At 45.4% G+C, this 20186-nt stretch overlaps 1 protein-coding gene across 16 annotated transcripts in view; it reads left to right on the forward strand.

Annotated features, from left to right (window-relative positions):
- The window catches only part of CADPS2 (calcium dependent secretion activator 2), a 368776-nt gene that overhangs the window by 196021 nt on the left and 152569 nt on the right, over positions 1-20186 (forward strand). The gene's annotated exons all lie outside the window — the stretch shown is intronic.

A 20186-nucleotide genomic window follows, 5' to 3' on the forward strand; every position in this document is an offset into this window, starting at 1 on the left:
ATATTCGCTGGATTTTAAAAAGACGTGCTCTTGAATTTTGGCATTATGGTTTCCATCAAAGGTTTTTTTTTAAAAAAAAAAAAACCTTTAAATATCAAATATTCCTGTCTCTTGTGTATGAAAAAATTGCTACATGCAGTTATTTTCTATTGTAATTTTCTAAGAGTTTGAGATCTGCTCACCATTCCTCATTCCCTGTGAATAGTCTAAAACATTGGTTCCCAAGTAGCTAAGTATTGCAGACCTCTTTCAAAAGCCAAGCTATGGACCCCCTACTTCTGAAAGTTTTTATAACTTTATGGGTCTGCGGACCACCAATTGGGAACCACTGGTTTAAAAAGATCATAGAATCATAGAGTAGAATCATAGAATCATAGAGTTGGAATAGACCACAAGGGCCATCGAGTCCAACCCCCTGCCAAGCAGGAAACACCATCAGAGCACTCCTGACATATGGTTGTCAAGCCTCTGCTTAAAGACCTCCAAAGAAGGAGACTCCACCACACTCCTTGGCTTCAAATTCCACTGTCGAACAGCTCTTACTGTCAGGAAGTTCTTCCTAATGTTTAGGTGGAATCTTCTTTCTTGTAGTTTGGATCCATTGCTCCATGTCCGCTTCTCTGGAGCAGCAGAAAACAACCTTTCTCCCTCCTCTATGTGACATCCTTTTATATATTTGAACATGGCTATCATATCACCCCTTAACCTCCTCTTCTCCAGGCTAAACATGCCCAGCTCCCTTAGCCGTTCCTCATAAGGCATCGTTTCCAGGCCTTTGACCATTTTGGTTGCCCTCCTCTGGACACGTTCCAGTTTGTCAGTGTCCTTCTTGAACTGTGGTGCCCAGAACTGGACACAGTACTCCAGGTGAGGTCTGACCGGATGATTATTTGCATACCCGGGATCACCTCAGGTGGCAGGTTGAGGACAGTTCGAAGGGGCAGCAGATCTGTGCCTCCTTTTTCCTTTCTCACTCCTTTAGCACAGTGGGGCTTCGCCAGGCCGTCTCCAGTTGCCTCAGGCAGAAGAGATGGTGCCATTTTGTATTTTGTCCCAAGTAGCACAATGTCTGGGGCTGGCCCTGGCTGTTGCCCATACAGTGGTACCTCGGGTTACATACGCTTCAGGTTACAGACTCCGCTAACCCAGAAATATTGCTTCAGGTTAAGAACTTTGCTTCAGGATGAGAACAGAAATTGTGCTCCGGCGGCGCGGCAGGAGCATAGGTGATGCTTCAGGTTAAGAACAGTTTCAGGTTAAGAACGGACCTCCGGAACGAATTAAGTACTTAACCCGAGGTACCACTGTAGTGCCTTGGCAACCAGTTTTTGAAATGAAAGGGGCATGGAAAAATCAGATTGCAAGGTGACGGGAAAATCTCCCTGTTCGGGGGCAGGATAAAAAATCGCACTGGGCATGCCTCAGCTCTTGGGCCCACTCAAAGTAGCTCAATGGATCCTGCTCTAACAATAGTAGTAGTAAATAATAATAATAATAATAATAATAATAATAATAATAATAATAATAATAATTTATTTATACCCTGCCCATCTGGCTGGGTTTCCCCAGCCTTTTTGGGCGGCTCCCAACAGAATATTTAAAACGCGGTAAAACATCAAACATTAAAAACTTCCCTAAGCAGGACTGCCTTCAGATGTTTTCTAAAAGTCAGATAGTTGTTTATTTCCTTGACATCTGATGGGTGGGTGTTCCACAGGGCAGGCTCCACTACCCTCTGCCTGGTTCCCTGTAACCTCACTTCTCGCAGTGAGGGAACCGCCCAAAGGCCCTCGGAGCTGGACCTCAGTGTCCGGGCTGAACGTGTCAGGAGCTGAAGGAATCTGTGTGTGGCTGCCCCTTGTTGTGAACCACTGAACGACTTTCTCAGGGAAGAAATTTCCAGACTGACTCTGCCCACCCCAGGATCACTGCTAGAGCTTTATGGCCAGGAAGGAGTGGGAAAGCCTTCATTTTTTAACTTGCTAGGTTTTTTTTGCATCTGAGCAATGTTATTTGGCGTGGTGGGATATAACTTTGGCACCACCCTCCCAACACCAGCAGCTTGCCACCATGGTAGTATAGCGTCAGGAACTGGCTGGATGAGGAAGAGTGTTGGGAGCTCCCCACCCGAGAGCCCCCCAGGGAGGGCACTGAAGACGACAACTTAAATCCTGGTGGTGGGGCACTGAAGAGCAGTCTGCGGAAGGGGCGAACTGAGAGGTGCTAGAAGCAGGGGGGTTGAGTCATCAAGGAGGGGCCAGGAGAAGTAGGACCTTCCAGGACAGGGTTAGAGGCCGAGAGTCACAGTGTGAGGACAGACAAAGAAGAGTCAGATGTTGCCCCTCTGCTACACAGCAGCAGGACAGTCCCATTCCTGATGGCTCACCTCCCCCTGTGACAGCCCAGTTGAGGAGAGTCCTCCACGCTGCTGAGCAACAGGCTGGACAGGCCCAGAGCATAGCTGTCAAGCGTCCCTTATTTGGCGGGACAGTCCCTTATCCCAGCGCCATGTCCCGCTGCTGTCCCTTATTGATGATGTCCCTTAAATAAGTGTTGTTGTTTTTTTGTGTGTGTTGAATATATGCTATATGGTAATTTATGGACCTAATAGGTATCTAAAGCCATTTGCATGCAACAAAATATGTATTTTATCAAAGTAATTGTTGATCTCTTATTTTGGCTGCTGATCCCTTATTTTCGAGGCTGCTGGTCCCTTATTTTCAAATCTGTAAGTTGACAGCTATGGCCCAGAGGAGGAGCTCACCCCCTCGACCCAGCCTTTGTCTGCTTGGGAAGGATCCAGAGTTATGGTTCCCAACGGGGAGGCAATTTGATTTTTAAGGGGGGCAATTCGAGAATGAGTTATTAACAGTGAATGGCCTTTTAGGCTTCCTCCACATGAATAGGAGCTCACTTTTTGAATGAGAAGAATTATGTGTCCCTGGGGGGGCATGCATCAGGATTTTAGAGATGCTTAGGCGGGGCATGGCCAAAAAAAAAGGTTGAGAACCACTGGTCCAGAGTGGAAGGCAGGAGGGGGAAGCTAGTGGTCAGTTTCAGCAACGTCTCAGCTGCGTTAAGGTGAACCAGAGGACTCTGCTGTTATTTTCTGTTAATAAAGAGCTAATTGCATTCTGTGCCTCCTGTGTGTGCCTGCTCTGTGCTTGACCAGGCTCCTTAATATCTCATTGACACATAGACAGGGCTCATGGACAGCAACAGTGAAATTAACCTTGAGTTCCTACCAGTGTGTCTGTGCAGCCCATGGTTTCTCCACTGCCTGTCTCAGCCCTGTTTCAGCTGCAGAGGTGGTTAGACCCTGCTACTGTTGTTGTTTAGTCATGTCTGACTCTTCGTGACCCCATGGACCAGAGCACGCCAGGCACTCCTGTCTTTCACTGCCTCCCACAGTTTGGTCAAACTCATTCTGGTAGCTTTGAGCACACTGTCCAAACATCTCATCCTCTGTCGTCCCCTTCTCCTTGTGCCCTCAATCTTTCCCAACATCAGGGTCTTTTCCTGGGAGTCTTCTCTTCTCGTGAGGTGGCCTCAGCTTCACGATCTGTCCTTCCAGTGAGCACTCAGGGCTGATTTCCCTAAGAATGGATAGGTTTGATCTTCTTGCAGTCCATGGGACTCTCAAGAGTCTCCTCCAGCATCATAATTCAAAAGCATCAATTCTTTGGTGATCAGCCTTCTTGATGGTCCAGCTCTTACTTCCATACATCACTACTGGGAAAACCATAGCTTTAACTATATGGGCCTTTGTTGGCATGGTGATGTCCAGTATCCCTGCCAAGAAAACTCCATGGACAAAGACCCCGCTACTACTTGTTCCTAAACTCCAGCGTGTCCCCATGTTCTTGGTTACCGCTCAGTCCTGATTTGCTGTTTGCTTCCAGTGCCCTCCTTGTTCCTTCATCCTGCCTCCTAGTTTTGCCCCAGCCTCCCTCACCGGTGCCAAACACGGACCTGCCGGGCTCCCAGCTCATCTCAGCCTGCTGCCCACGGCCCGGCTCTGACGGGAACAAAAAGCCTCAGCGACGCTGTTCCCCACAGTTAAGTGTGAATGCCTTCACAGGCAAACGGCAATAATAATAATAAAAAACTCTGCCTGCGAAGGAACAAACCGTTCCTTGTGTACCAAAACGAAAAGGTCACTGTATAAATAATTTATGGCAGGATTTTTAAAAATTTATGAAAAATACTATCTTTGAGCTCCAAGCGAGGGGAGCGGTTTCAAATGATTAGGATGTTACTGTTCTGCCTACAGTCCATGAACAGTACTGTTGCCCCTATTGAAGAGGACCTCCCTATATCCAGTGGTTTTAGAAAATCAGTTTCCAGGTTCTAATATTACCTTCCTTGGTAAGATGATCGAGAGTGTGCTAACCAGGTAGCTGCAGGTATGCCCAGAAGCAGATTATCTGGATGCGTATCATTCTTGTTCCAGGCTGGTTTTAGCACTTGGCCCCCCTGGTTATCCTTGGAGAGACAGGAATGTGTATGGCCCTGTTGCTTTCCCTTGATCTCTCAGTGACTTTCAACACCACAGAACATGGTGCCCTTCTGGAATGATTCAAGGAATGGAGGCACTGTATTACAAAAAATAAAATTGTAGGTCTGTCTCCACCCCGTTCCCTTTAATTCCCCAATCTCACTCCAATCTTTAATTTCCAGTCGTCACCTGATGAACAGAGATTAAATCTTGCTACCTACTCTGTGAAATTCGCAGCAGGAGAACAGGATCACACAGCCAGGGCAGGATCAAATCTTGTCCTCTCATCCGTCAGCTAACATCTCCAGTGGCGTCTTATCAGGGGGCTGTCGGGAGAATGCAGGTCATCCACAGGTCATGAGTATGACTTGAGACACAAAATGCAACTAGCTTTTACACACAAAAGTAAAACAACAACAACAACGCAACAGAGCTCATCAGAACTAGTCTCCCCTAGTTGAAGACATTGCTGGAACTGGTGTCTGGCCCCTCCTTCCCTCTCTAGGCCCCTCAAACTCTACTCCTCCCAAGCAGCCATAGACTGCGGCGACGGGAAGAGCTTCCTCTCTGGGCCTGTCTGGCCCATTGGTCAGCAATATGCAGGACTCCTCATGTTCTGAGTATCAGTGGAGGAGGAGAACTAGCAGGAATGGAGCTGTCCACCTGTAGAAGTAGCTTCTGCCTCCTCTTCACTGGTCTGCGCTCACACAAGATTCTTGGCACCCAGGCCTGTCCTGGAATGGCTTCCTTCTTCCGTCCTCTCTGTGCTCACTTGAACCTCCTCCTTCTACTACCTCCCAACTTGTCCCTTCAGCAGACTGGTCCCCACTGTCCTGGGTCCATGTCTCCTTCCTTTGTGTCATCCCTGGTGGTGGTCACCCCTCTTCCTCATCCAGTCAGACCCTGACATGTCTATGGCTAGAAGTGTTTATGCTGGCCTTACAGTGGTTCACTGGTACAGCTGTTTCTAGGCTGGGTTGCCCTGGGCTTAGTTGCCCATTCTCTGTTGACCTTCCATCTGGACTACTGTAATGCTCTCTTTGCGGGGCTGCCCTTGGAAGAGGCCGCAGCTAGTGGAGCATGTGGCTGTTAAGCTGGCAAGTATGGCAGCCTGGTGGTACCATGTGTTCTGAAAGCTGAGCACCGGCTTCCCGTGAGCTTCCAGTCCCGATTCAGTGTGTTAATACAAAGCTCAAATCAGCTTGAGACTCAGGTAGCTAAAACAGTGCAGCCCGCAATATCAACCACCACAGACTCTAGAGTCAAGCAGGAAAAAGGGCTCTATTAGTGGTGCTGCCTTTAGTGAAATGCCCTCCCTGGCGAGGTGCATTTGTCCCCCTCTAATATCTTTCAGGTGGAGCTTCAAAGCACTCATTTTCACCCATGCATTTGACAACTGAAAGATACTGTTCCAGTGCATGGATAGTTCAGTTGGTTAAAGCACGATTTCTCATAACGCCAAGGTTGCAGGTTCAATCTTCATATGAGGCAGCTGCATATTCCTGCTTTGCAGGGGGTTGGACTCTATGTGGGGCTACCCGGAAACTACAACTAATCCAGAATGCGGCAGCTAGACTGGTGACTGGGGCGGCCGCCAAGCCCACATCTTGAAAGACCTACATTGGCTCCCACATTGGGCAGCCGCCAAGCCCACTTCTTGAAAGACCTACATTGGCTCCCAGTACGTTTCCGAGCACAATTCAAAGTGTTGGTGTTGACCTTTGAAGCCCTAAACGGCCTCAGCCCAGTATACTTGAAGGAGCGTCTCCACCCCCATCGTTCTGCCCGGACACTGAGGTCCAGCACCGAGGGCCTTCTGGCAGTTCCCTCATTGCGAGAAGCAAAGCTACAGGGAACCAGGCAGAGGGCCTGCCCTGTGGAACACCCTCCCATCAGATGTCAAAGAGATAAACAACTACCTGACATTCAGAAGACATCTGAAGGAATGTCTTCAGGGAAGTTTTTAATGTGTGACATTTTAATGTATTTTTAATCTTTGTTGGAAACCGCCCAGAGTGGCTGGGGTAACTCAGCCAGATGGGCAGGGTACAAATATTTATTATTATTATTATTATTATTATTATTATTATTATTATTATTATTATTATTATCACCATCATCATCATTATGAATGATCCTCAGGGTCCCTTCCAACTCTACAATTCCATTATTCTAGCTGTGAGAGTATGTGGCTGTTTGACACATTTTTACATGCTGCTTTTATTTTCAGTAGTTTTGTTTTCTCACTCTGGTGCTCACAGCCCTGGACTTCTTTGGGAGGAAGGGCAAGGAGTGAGATGAAATAAAATATTTGCTGTTTCAACCATTTCAGCTAACTGCTTGGGACCCAAAGGGTGGATTGTGAAAGCCAACTTTGTTACATCAATTCTCCTGGCTTCGGCCAGGAAGATGGCATTTAATCTCAGTTGAGCATCAGTACAGCTTGGATATCTAAAATACAGAAGAAGTCTGAAATGCATTGGGACTAACTGATAATATTAATCCATGGGCACATGCATCCACTGAACAGATAAGCAGAAACACTGGTTTTAACTCACTTAAGGTTAAGTGACTTCAATTAAGTGCAGTGTGTGGCTTAAAACAGAGTTAACCTTGGATTTATGGTAGTTCACAATGTGGTATTGTATGTACGGTATTGTCAACTACAGTATGTATGGTGTTACATGCTCTTGACTGCTGCTCATAGAACTGAGACCGGATATACACTTTTAGGGTGTTGTACTAGAACCTGGTAAGGGGCGCGGGTGGCGCTGTGGGTTAAACCACAGAGCCTAGGACTTGCTGATCAGAAGGTCCGGCGGTTCGAATCCCCGTGATGGGGTGAGCTCCCATTGCTTGGTCCCTGCCAACCTAGCAGTTCGAAAGCAACACAGTGCAAGTAGATAAATAGGTACCACTCTGGTGGGTAGGTAAACGGCGTTTCTGTGTGCTGCTCTGGTTCGCCAGAAGCAGCTTAGTCATGCTGGCCACATGACCCAGAAGCCGTACCCGGAAGCCAATAAAGCGAGATGAGCGCTGCAACCCCAAAGTCAGTCACGACTGGACCTAATGGTCAGGGGTCCCTTTACCTTTACTAGAACCTGAGAGAGCAGGGTTCAAATCCCCACTTGGCCATAAAGCTCACTGGCTGACCTGGGGCCAGTCACCAGCTCTTAGTGTAACCAACCTCACAGAGTTTTTGTGAGGATGAAATTGGGAGGAGAACTACCTTGAGATCCTTGTAAGATAAAGGTGACATATAAATATAGTTGTTAATAATAATAATAATAATAATAATAATAATAATAATAATAATAAAACACTACCATGCAGCTTTAAAAAGCCATGGCTTCCTCAAAAGAACCCTGGATTTGTTAAAGTTGCTGGAAGTTGTAAGGAGACCCCTGTTCCCCTCACCAAACTACAATTCCCAGAGTTCCCTGAGAAGGGAGGATTGAGCGTTAAACCACTGTGAGAATTACAGCTCTATTGGGGGGGGGGGACTCTGAACAACTCTCCACACACTCAACAAACTACATTTCCCTTAAAACCATGGAGAGACCTGGTCTGAACAAAGACATTGGATTCTTATCTCATTATACATGACTAAGCCATTTTTCACCTTCTCACCCCTTGCCTTTTCCTGTAAGACCTATTGCAGTCGTTAAGAGTCGTCCAGGACATTCTATACAAGATCTCAAAGTAGCTGTTTTACTACAAAGGAATTTCAGAAATAGACTGGAAAGAGAAGCTGCTGAATTGCAACTCATTACCAAACTTAAAACCATGGAGAGACCTGGTCTGAACAAAGACATTGGATTCTTATCTCATTGTACATGACTAAGCCATTTTTCACCTTCTCACCCCTTGCCTTTTCCTGTAAGACCTATTGCAGTCGTTAAGAGTCGTCAACAGGCTCATCTCAGCTATCTGCCAATCACCCATTCCCACCACCCTTCTGAGTAATACCCCTCCCCACCTTCTCACTATATAGAAGGATCTGGCAACTTCTGTTTCAGTGTATCTGAAGAAGTGTGCATGCACACGAAAGCTCATACCAAGAACTAACTTAGTTGGTCTTTAAGGTGCTACTGGAAGGAATTTTTTTATTTTTGACTATGGCAGACCAACACGGCTACCTATCTGTAACTACATTTCCCAGGAATCTTTAGGGGGAGCCATGACTTTTTAAAGTGATGCTACTTTAGATGTAAAGTGCAGACAAGGCCGTGTGGACTTAAGGGGGAAAACATACTTCTTAGAACGGGTTCCTTCTAGCATGTATGCTATATGTGCATCTTGACTTGGAAGAAATGCCTAGCTTTGAAAGTAACATTACCTGAAAAATTCGTTTGGCTGGATGGGTTATGTTTTAGCATAGCCTAGTGGCCATCAGCACATATTGCATCGTCAAGCCAAAATATTTTAAAAACTCATTAAAAGTTGCTAAATAAAATCAGCAAATACAGAGTTATTGACAAGGGAGGGGACAAACAAGAAAGCAAAGAGGAGGAAACATTCTTTATAAGTTTTGGTTGCTCTCAGTCTACTTGTTTGCTTGTGCCTCAGGTGTTTACTACTAACTTAAGAGACACACAAACCTGCTAAGTCATAGTAGCGGTTCATACAATTCAGTATTATCTGCTTTGAGAGAGGCAGCAGCTCTAGTTAAATATGTTAAGTTAAATTAATTGGAGAAGCTTGCAAATAACAGATAGGCTTAGGATTTAATAATAATAATAATAATAATAATAATAATAATAATAATAATAATAATAATAATAATAATAATAAATAATATCTTTATTGTCATTGCCCCCTCTTGGGGACAACGAAATTACTTAATCAGGTAATGGGATGAATTAGTATGTTTAATACTGAATTGGAAAGGAAAACAAAAAGGACTTCCGGGTTGGCGCGATCTGGAAATGGCGGATTCCCTCCGAGCTCCGGAGGGAATCGGCTCAGCGGTGGATGGGTCTTAGCCGTGCCGGCGACACGGGGACCCTTAAAAACCGCAGGCGCGGAAGCCTGCGGACTGAGGACTCGGCGGGTGCCTCAAGCGCCCCCCCTGATTCGCAATGAGCCTTTTTAAAGGCTACGGAGGGGATACGGGGGACGGCGCGGCACTGAGAGTCGATCGCTACCGCCACTGAGCGAAGCCGCGAGCCATAACTGGAGAGCGCTGACTTCCTTCCTTGAAATTTGGACTGAAAAAAGGAACCCGTGAGTAATTTGGAACTGAACTTTAAAATTTTTACCTTTTGAATTTGAGACGACCGGGGGGTGTGCTAAAAGGAAGTCCCCACCCCCCCCCCCTTGCAGACAATCCAGAGCAACGAAACAAGAGCTAAGCTGGAGCGCCCACCCTGTAAAGGGTGAGTTTCAAAAAGACAGTAATTTCCAAGATTTAGAAAAGTAAATTTGACTAGGAGATTGGAGTGTTGAAGGAGCCTTTGTTTTTTGGCAAATAACCCTCCCCCCCGGGCCCGGGAGCGACCTGTTTTGGAGCCTGTACAGAGGAGCAGAGTTTGACAGCTGTCAAAGCTGTCAAATGGACTGTTAATACTGAAAAATTGCTACTTAAGACCTCTCCGGATTAAAAGGAGTTACAATTGAACTAAAATTGTGGGAAACAAAGAAACAATAACAGGACAGAGGATTGTTGGAGGAAAGAACACTCAGCAACCAGATTCCCTCTAGGGGGAATTCTGTGGAATTACAATGGCTGTGGGTGGAAAGATACTGAGAGAAATCGAAAGGATGTTTTCACTGGTGGGAACATTACAGGAGCAGACTACAGCTATGAGTAAACAGTTGATGACCTTGGATTTGGAAACAAGTAGTTCTGCTGAATGTGATGATGACCTGAGTGAGAAAGTACCCACAGCTGAATTTGAAATAATAAACAAAGAAGAGGAGAAGACAAAACAAGAAAGAGAACAAGCTATCTGGGAAAATACTAACCAGAAGCCGGCATCTGGAGAACACAAGCAAGGAGACTATTGGAGTAAATCCAGTGTAAGTCTACGAAAGATACAGAAGACGAAAGTGGAGGCCCTGGGAGTTTATGGAATTCAGGAAATAGAAACAAAGAAGTACAATTGGGGCCTACACATAGACTTTAACTTTGACTATCATCAAGATTCTGACCTACTGGAGATTTCTCAGCAGTTGCCTCTAAATATGGGAAGAGACTATGGACTGATTGGACTGATTGTTAAAGAAATCTTTCGAGACTCGATGACAGACAAAAAGGACTACCAACAAAACCGGCGGAGAGGGACTGGAAAGGATTTGAGAGCCTCGGATGTGCGGAACCCAGGCTAAAAACTGTTATTTTAGACATGTCTTGGGAAAGGACGCATAGCGGGGATGGGAGGGAGGGAAGCATTAAATCTAAACAACACTCAAGACCAGGGGGTTTAGTAATAAGAAAATTATGTAAGAAAAAATGAGAAATCGAGGGAAGAGAACTGGGGTCCAACTTAGGGAAAATTTTATTTTTGTTTTTTATAAAAGGACTAATATTAAGACGGAAGAAATGCCAATTTGCTGATACAAATTTGGGAATAGGGATGCAAGGGAGGGGGTGGGGGGAAGTCAAGGACCAGGGTCAGAAAATAAGATTTTTGGGAATTATATATGTTTGTTGTTTTGTTTGTAATTGTCTTCGTGTTATGTGTGTTGGTTTTGTCTATATAAAAAGTGAAAACCCAATAAAAATTTTTAAAAAAAAAAAAAAAAGGAAAGGAAAACAAAAAGATGTTAAGTGATTAAGTTAATTTTATAAGAGTAGTGGTTTTGGAAAACCGTTAAAATGATATACACTGAAATTCAACCAGGGGGATACGAGGAAGTCACTTTACAATGTTACTAAGTTTGATTTAAATACGGTAGAGATTTATGTTTGTTTGTGTGTTTGTTTGTTTGTTTAAAAAACATTTGGAAAATCAATAAAAAAAATTGGGGGGGAAAGCAAGAGAGGAAGCAGCTTTGCAGGGTCTGAGCAGACCCTTTCCTGGCTGTTTCAAACCCTTTGTTTGGAGGTTAATATGAGCTGATCTGCTGATCTGTGGGTTATATTATTCATTTTTGCAGGGGTGTGGATTTTGCAAACATCTTGGATTTATGTTTTTGTTTTTTAATTTTAAAGTGTAAATCAATTAAGGCTGTGTGCATCTTTTGTTTCCAGCTGTGAGAAAGTCGATCAAGCCTTGCCACAGATTGCATTGGGAATTCCAATCATTTCTGAGAATGGAATCTCTACAGTTTCCTAATACGTCTTTGCTCTGTTTTTTAAAGCTGCGAACCCTGCAAACGCTCGTGGCAAAGTGTGCCAAGCCTTTGTCATGAGAGGGCAGCCTCTTCATCAGATCTTATGGTGTGGGCGAGATGATACTGGTGACCGGGACGGGGTGCACTTTAGATGCCCTGTACCTAAGCCATTTTTAGGGACGCGGGTAGTGCTGTGGGTTAAACCACAGAGCCTAGGACTTGCCGATCAGAAGGTTGGTGGTTCAAATCCCCGCGACGGGCTGAGCTCCTATTGCTCGGTCCCTGCTCCTGCCAACCTAGCAGTTCAAAAGCACGTCAAAGTGCAAGTAGATAAATAGGTACCGCTCCAGCAGGAAGGTAAACGGCGTTTCCATGTGCTGCTCTGGTTTGCCAGAAGCGGCTTAGTCATGCTGGTCACATGACCCAGAAGCTGCACGCCAGCTCCCTCAGCCAATAAAGTGAGATGAGCGTCGCAACCCCAGAGTTGGTCATGACTGGACCTAATGGTCAGGGTTCCCTTTACCTTTACCTAAGCCATTTGGGGCTTCTTATGCAATATTCATCACAGTAATTGTTTCCGAAATATCTTGGTGACCAGTGCAGATGTTTCAGAGAAGGAGGGCAGACTTTTTTTACCAGATTGTCCCAGACTTTCTCATATCTCTCTCTCTCTCTCTCTCTCTCTCTCTCTCTATATATATATATATATGTGTGTGTGTGTGTGTGTGTGTGTAAATGTCTAACCTTCCTGGAATGTTATGGGACAAAAGCACAGGTACCTCCTAAGCTACCTCTGTAAAAGGCAATGAGTGTGGTAAGGCTGCAGCAATGAAGCACACAATAAGACAACAACACAATAAAGCACTATAGCACTAGGTCAATTTGCAGCACACCTCTACGATTTCTTAGCATATTTTTCTGCAAGTTCGTTTTCTTGCTGTATGTTCAGGCTGCCAAAGATATTGATGTTGATTCTGACATGTCAATCTCTGTGCATCAAGTTGCATATAATAGGTTGAATCATTGGAAATAAAGTTTAGTTTTTGCCACAAAAATGTGGTGGCATTTCAACCTTTTAGGTATTCGTTTGTTCTTGTTCTGAACAAAATGAATAGATTTAAGTAAGTTTAGCCAAAAAATAAGGAAATAAGAAGATTTGAACATTGCAGAGCAGGTGACATGCAGAAATTATTTTAATGAGTCATTGCATAATGATGATGAGATTACATGCAAAAGGGTTAGGTAATAAAGAAACAGAAGTTCTCCTGGTAGATCCATAGAGAACAGATTATAGCAACGAGCTTGATCTTTTTCTCTTTCTTTGCAATAATTGCTAGTAAAGGGATCTTGGAGACCTTTGTAACAAGTTGCAGCCATTTTAATTGCAGAGAGAAGCCGAGGGGCTTTTAATTGCCAGAAGATATATTACTAAACGAGGTATCACTTTGCATTCATTTCAGAGTAATTAGTCTGAAATATTTGCAAAACTTGGGGGAAATCAGATACAAACTCAACTTTTTTAAACCACAATTTGGACTAACGTCCCATACAGTGCTACGCAGCTGAACGGTTTCCTTAGTGGTTTAGGCTATAATCCTGTGATTGGTTGGCATTTAAGCCAATTGACTGCACTGGAAATAAACTCTCCACTGTGTATTGGACTCATCAGCATGTTTCAATCATGGGGAAAAAATCTGAATCAGGTCCTTTCAATTTAAATAAATAATCTGCTGTGATACTTTTATGCACTCATCAACACTGCAATAGAGCTTCAGTGCAATCACATTTATTTTTTACTGAGTTATTAAAGCTCTAGTAGGAGACAAACTATTTCAGAATGCTTATAATGTTCACCCTCCCCCTTTTTTGTCTTACCTGATTTGCTAACTGCCTGGAGCTTCTACTGCCAGGCTTGTAGAATTTTTGTTTTTGTATAAAATAGTATTTTATTGATGTCCAATGGCTCTGATTCTTCTTATTTCCACTTATCTAGACATTGCTTTGAGCCACTTTCCCCATACTTAAGTACAGTGGTACCTCGGGTTAAGAACTTAATTCGTTCCAGAGGTCAGTTCTTAACCTGAAATTGTTCTTAACCTGAGGTACCACTTTAGCTAATGGGGCCTCCCGCTGCTGCCGCGCCGCCAGCATGCGATTTCTGTTCTCATCCTGAAGCAAAGTTCTTAACCTGAGGTAATATTTCTGGGCTAGTGGATTCTGTAACCTGAAGCGTATGTAACCTGAAGTGTATGTAACCCGAGGTACCACTGTAATAATTGAGCCACATCCCTTGCTATTTATTCCTTTATTTCTTTTGTGATTTGAGTTATTTTATGCATACCCCATGTAATACAGCCTTCATAGCCTCTCATGGCATGCCAATAAAGATACCTGGTGCATAATTCTCATTAGAATAGCAAAGTACTGCATCTTTATTTTATTTTTCTATGCTGGCTTGTTTGGTAAGTAATAAAGGATTAAGATGTCGAACAGGTAATAGTCTTTTAAAAAGGTAAAGGTAAAGGACCCCTGACAGTTAAGTCCAGTCGCAGACGACTCTGGGATTGCAGTGCTCATCTTGCTTTACAGGCCAAGGGAGCCAGCGTTTGTCCGCAGACAGCTTTTCCGGGTCATGTGGCCTGCATGACTAAGCCACTTCTGGCGAAACCAGAGCAGCACACGGAAACGCCATTTACCTTCCCGCCGGAGCAGTACCTATTTATCTACTTGCACTTGACGTGCTTTCAAACTGCTAGGTGGGCAGGAGCTGGGACCGAGCAACGGGAGTTCACCCCGTTGCAGGGATTCGAACCACCAACCTTCTGATCAGCAAGCCCAAGAGGCTTAGTGGTTTAGGATGTTGCTTTTGGACTCCCATCAGCCCCAGCTATCAGCATCCATGGTCCCTAGGGATGATGGGAATTGTAGTCTTGCAACATCTATAAATCCACAGGTTCCCCATCCCTGATACAGATGCACATTTATATCTGTCCCTTTGGTGTGGGTGGGAAACTTCATTTACATGTATTGACTGTTGTCACATTAAGATGTTTCCCTATGTCTAGTACTAAATATGTGCTTTTTCTTGTTGTGCATGTTATCTCTTAACCTACAGCTGCTCTCAACACAACTTGTGGTCAGCTTTGAGGGGCTTCTGTCTCAAGATAAAACAAAGCTCTGTTTCCCCCCACAAAAGCATGTTTTGTTTCTCTGGAGTCTGGCCTATTTCTTGTGCATCTGTTTAGGCTCATTCCAGTTCTTTCTAGCACTGAGGAGAGAGGAAAAAATACTTCATTGTGAAACACTTACAGCTTCCATTTTGATTACATATTGAGAAGCATTTAATTATCTTATCTCATTTAATTAGCTTCGCTGCTGGGGTCAATTGCTTTTTTATTAGCATGGCAGACTTCCGACTTTGATTGGCATGAAATAACATAAAACGCCGTATTTCGTTTTAAGGCGGCACACTTCCAAGGCTTTGGCCGTTCTGTCGTTTTATCAAATTGTAACATGATATGTTCTATGTATTACTATCAGGACCAACAGAACTTCTCTGTTTCTGATCAGGGAATTTGAAGGCGGAATGTTCTTAACTTTCTGAATGAACAGAGACAGAAAAAGTCAAGGCGTAATCCAGAACAGTAGTGCAGTTTGAATTTCTATGTTCCTTAGCACCATTCCTGAAGCTAGTGGTGCATATTTTTAACGCTAATTAAATTTTGTGATGAAAATATAGCAGTCCCTTAAATTCAGGCGTGAAATGCTAGTCCACTTGTCTTCACATTGATAGTGGATGTGGGCAGAGACAAAGCCTACACAAAAAGACTTGGTTAGCGTGTAATACTACACCAAACTATGGCCTAGTGCAGGGGTCGGCAAACTATGACCGAGGGGCCGGATGTGGCCCCCCCCAGGCTCGTAAAACCGGCCCGCAGACCCTGGCACCCTCTCGGTCAGTCCCTGCGCGGGGACTGACTTCCGCGACACTGACACGACTTCGGATTGGCTGCAGGAGCTTCCTGCAGCCAATCCAAAGCTGCGGACGGCTCTGGGCAGGTGGTGACGCTGGCGTGGCTTCTGATTGGCTGCAGGAAGTTCCTGCAGTCAATCCGAAGCCACATTGCCCACGTGCTGAGGTAAACCTGGCAGCGGCCATGGACAGAGGGGCAGGTGGTGGGTCTGGACCACGCCATGGGCATCGTGACGGGCGCATCGTCGGGCTTCAGCCAGAGCTTGGCGCACCTGCTGGCCCTGTGCCTGGTGCCTGGCTTGGCACTGCTGCTGGTGGCACACTCGGCAGCCACGCTGGAGGGCTATCTGTGCACCACCTGCTCGCCGACCTGGCCTTGGACGACGGGCGGCAGCGTGTTCTGCATGCCGCCTGGGATCTCCATGGGGATGGGCTGATGGAACAGCTGCTGCTCGCCAACAACGCCAGTGAGCGGAGACACCGAGATGCGCTCCTGAGCGCGTGCAGAGTGTGTTCCTCCTGCAGGTCTGGAGGCAGCTGCAGGACCGGCTTGCAGGGTATTAATATTTTTCAAAATATAGTCTGACCCCCCACAAGGTCTGAGGGACAGTGGACCGGCCCCCTGATGAAAACGTTTGCTGACCCCTGGCTTAGCGCAAGTGTGCACTCTCCCAAACAGGAAATCACGGCCACTTTGCTCCTTCACTGGTCCTGCTGTTGCTCTGCACCTTCTCCAGACAAATCATGGGCTGCAAACCGAGAACAAGCCTTATGCTCGTGGTTGGTCTGGAGTGAGACAAACCATCACTTAGCAGCACAGCAGTAACAGGACCCAGAAGTAGAGCAGAACAGCCACACTCTCTTATCTGGGAGCCCACACATTCCTGCTAAGCCATGGTTTAGTTTGGCTTGGCATTGCAAGGTAACAGGGTCACAGATTTCCATGAGACTGAGAAGCCTGTGCTGTCAGGAATGTGCACAGATGTTCAATGTGAAGTTGGGGAAGGGTCTGGGAGCCACACACTTCAGGATGACATGTGAGGAAGGGAGCTTCAATTCTCCATCGTGAAGGGAGCCATCAAGGTACGTTAATGGCCCCAATGGAAGTTAATGACTCTTGCTATATAGGCATTGCCGTACAGAGAAGAAGCTAGACCAGTCTCCCTTGGGTTATGAGGCTGTATTTTGCAGAATGTTCATACCACAGAAAGAAAGGCATGACTCTCAATAACTGCACAGTCCCTGTTCTGCTATATTTAGCAAGGTGAAAAGCTGTTGAGGGAGTAGATTTTTAGTGCGGAAATGGCTAGTAAGGAATTATTTGGAGCAGGAGCGTCCTCTCTCCCAGTCACCCCTCTCCTCAGCCTGAAGCCACACACAGGTGTGATATTTGGTTATAGAAATCCCTCAGGGGAAAGGATCACAGGGCTAATTGTAATAAGACTCATTCTTACTTAAGTGGTGAATCTTTGGGCTGTACCATTTCAGACTTGCAGGTAGGCAGGTGTTCTGTAAGGGGGAGGGAACACACCCTGCACATAGAAAATTAGCATGTCCGAGAGACAAGGGTCTATCCTGTCCTTTTCTCTGACGTGCAGAATTTCCATGTGCCAAGCGCTCTCTCTCTCTCTCTCTCTCCCCCCCCCCCCATCTCGATGAACTTTTGCCTGCAGGTGAAAATTTTCCTCCTTTTAAGAATGTTTATCTTGGAGGGTCCCCAACCTCTAACTTCTCCACAGCCTTCATTAATATATGTGACTTTCCTAACACGTTGATATTGGCTGAAATTTCCATTTTACAGACAGTTCCTTCTGTCCAGCGACTTATTTTTTTCCACCCTTAAGGTAGTACTGTGTACAGTACAATACGTGTTCAGCTACACACTTGCTTATAAAAGGCAGTGTTAAAGTGCTTTCAAAAGGCAACTTTGATTATATTGGCATTTGTGATACCAGGATGCAGTTCATGCACAATCTTTGTTATTAATCCGCTGTCGTCTGGTGAGCAGTATATGAGCTATCTAAAACTAATACAAGTGGCTTCTGGTCCTCTGTATTAAACAGCATTGGCCACAAGAGGGCACCATGGTTTAAAGGAAAGCTAAGAAACTGTTAAGCCTACAGGTGAACTTGAAGTTCAAAATGTAAAATGGGCAATGTGAAAAGCGTTTGGGTTTCATTTTCTAGTGGCAAACTCAATTTTTTGTTTCCAAAGCTTAGTTATATGCAAACTATATCATGTTGGGTGCCCATTCTATTTTGTTTTGGAGGAATGACGACAGACACTATTTCCTGCCTTAAAATGTATTTCTGCTTTCATTTTGAAGAGTGTGCTACATGCAAGACGTTGCAGTCTTTGATATTAGGTGTTCATAACTTTTTGGGTTATATCCTTCAGTGATCAGACCTCAGCTATGTCTGTTCAGAGGCAAGTCACACAGACTTCAGGTTGATAAACTTACAGTGCCAACCCCCCTTAATGCATTTTAGGTGTATATATGTAAGGAGTTTTTAGAAGTCTAAATCAAAAGAACATAAAAATGTCAATCTGACACATAGGTAAAGGTAAAGGGTAAAGGGACCCCTGACCATTAGGTCCAGTCGTGACCAACTCTGGGGTTGCGGTGCTCATCTCGCTTTATTGGCCGAGGGAGCCGGCGTACAGCTTCTGGGTCATGTGGCCAGCATGACTAAGCCACTTCTGGCAAACCAGAGCAGCACACGGAAACGCCGTTTACCTTCCTGCTGGAGCGGTACCTATTTATCTACTTGCACTTTGACGTGCTTTCGAACTGCTAGGTTGGCAGGAGCAGGGACCGAGCAACGGGAGTTCATCCTGTTGCGGGGATTCAAACCGCTGACCTTCTGATCGGCAAGTCCTAGTCTCTGTGGTTTAACCCACAGCGCCACCTGAGTCCCCAATCTGACACATAGAGGAGTCTGAATCCAGCTTCATCGTGCAGGTATATTTGGCAAATAGGATTGCCTTTCCCTGTCAAGAGTCCACATGGGGTAGTTATTTGTCTCATTTGCATGTAACGCTAAGCCCATAAACTCTGATTTATTAAGCCATACTGAGCCCAAATGCATCTTCTTCACTCCTCCCTACCATGAAAGAAACCATGAAGAGGCTAGCTTAGCACGATGTCTGAACCAGGCCAGGATGATGGTTTGTTTTGCTCATAGCAAGCCAACTCGAAACCATCATTTGTTCTTGGCTTTGCGATCGTGACTTGTTAGGGTGAAGAAACCACGGTTGTGGGTGTAGACGACTCTTCGTGGTTTGCCTACCTCCTTGTGGGAGGTGGAAGCGAAGAGGAAATACTTAAGCTCTGGGCACCAGCAGGGACAAAATTGAAGAAGCTCAACTGCAAGACAGTTAAAGCCCAGGAGATGCAGAAGATGTCACCTTGTGCTAGAAAAGTTTTGCGCAGGAATGAAATGAACTACAGTGGTACCTTGGTTTACAAACTTAATCCGTTCCTGAAGTCCGTTCTTAAACCAAATCCTTTCTTAAACCGAGGCGCGCTTTCCCTAATAAGGCCTCCCACCACCGGTGCCCTTGCACCGTTCGGCCTCTGTTCTTAGACCGAGATAAAGTTCACAAACCAGACCCCCAAAAGTTTTGGTTCTGCACCTGGGAGAGAACGATTTGGTGGGGGTGGAAAGGCATTGCCCTGACCCTGGCTGCAGGCCATTTACCTGGCAATGACCATCTGCTGGTCCAATCTCCTATGCTGGAGAGGGATTGACAGGCCCTCTCGCATTAATTATGCGGTGCAAAAAGTCGACAGGGCCATGCGCCACACCATGCGACAAATGGACGGACTCTCTATTCCATATCCCACCATCAGAGTGGATAAGGGCGGTCTTTTTAGGGCTGACGGGGTACATTTGACCTCCCTGGGGATTGAGCTTTGGCTGCATGACCTGCACCAAGGCCTTAAAGATTGGGCGGACAGGCGTTTGTTCTTCAGCTGTGGGTTTCTTGGCGGTGAGGCCCCTTAGGGCCTCGGATGGCAGATTTAGGCCTTGGCAAGGTATCCTTTAGTCCAGTGGTTCTCAACCTGTGGGTCCCCAGATGTTGTTGGACTACAGCTCCCATCATCCCTGAGCTCTGGCCTTGCTAGCGTGGGGTGATGGGAGTTGTAGTTCAACAACATCTGGGGACCCACAGGTTGAGAAAGGCTGCTTTAGTCTATCTTCAAGTTGGGGGGGCATTTCATGTGCACAAACACCCCACACAGTGGCATTTGCAGGGTGCTCCACAAATAGGACTGTTCGTAAACCAAGGTACCACTGTGTAACTAAATAATAATAATAATAATAATAATAATAATAATAATAATAATAATAATTTATATCCCATCCTCCCCAGCTGAAACCGGGCTCAGAGCGGCTAACGACAGTAAAAATAACAGTTTACATAAAATCAAAA

The sequence above is a fragment of the Podarcis liolepis genome (assembly GCF_965112155.1).
Source record: "Podarcis liolepis genome assembly, chromosome: 10".
NCBI classification, from domain to species: domain Eukaryota; kingdom Metazoa; phylum Chordata; class Lepidosauria; order Squamata; family Lacertidae; genus Podarcis; species Podarcis liolepis.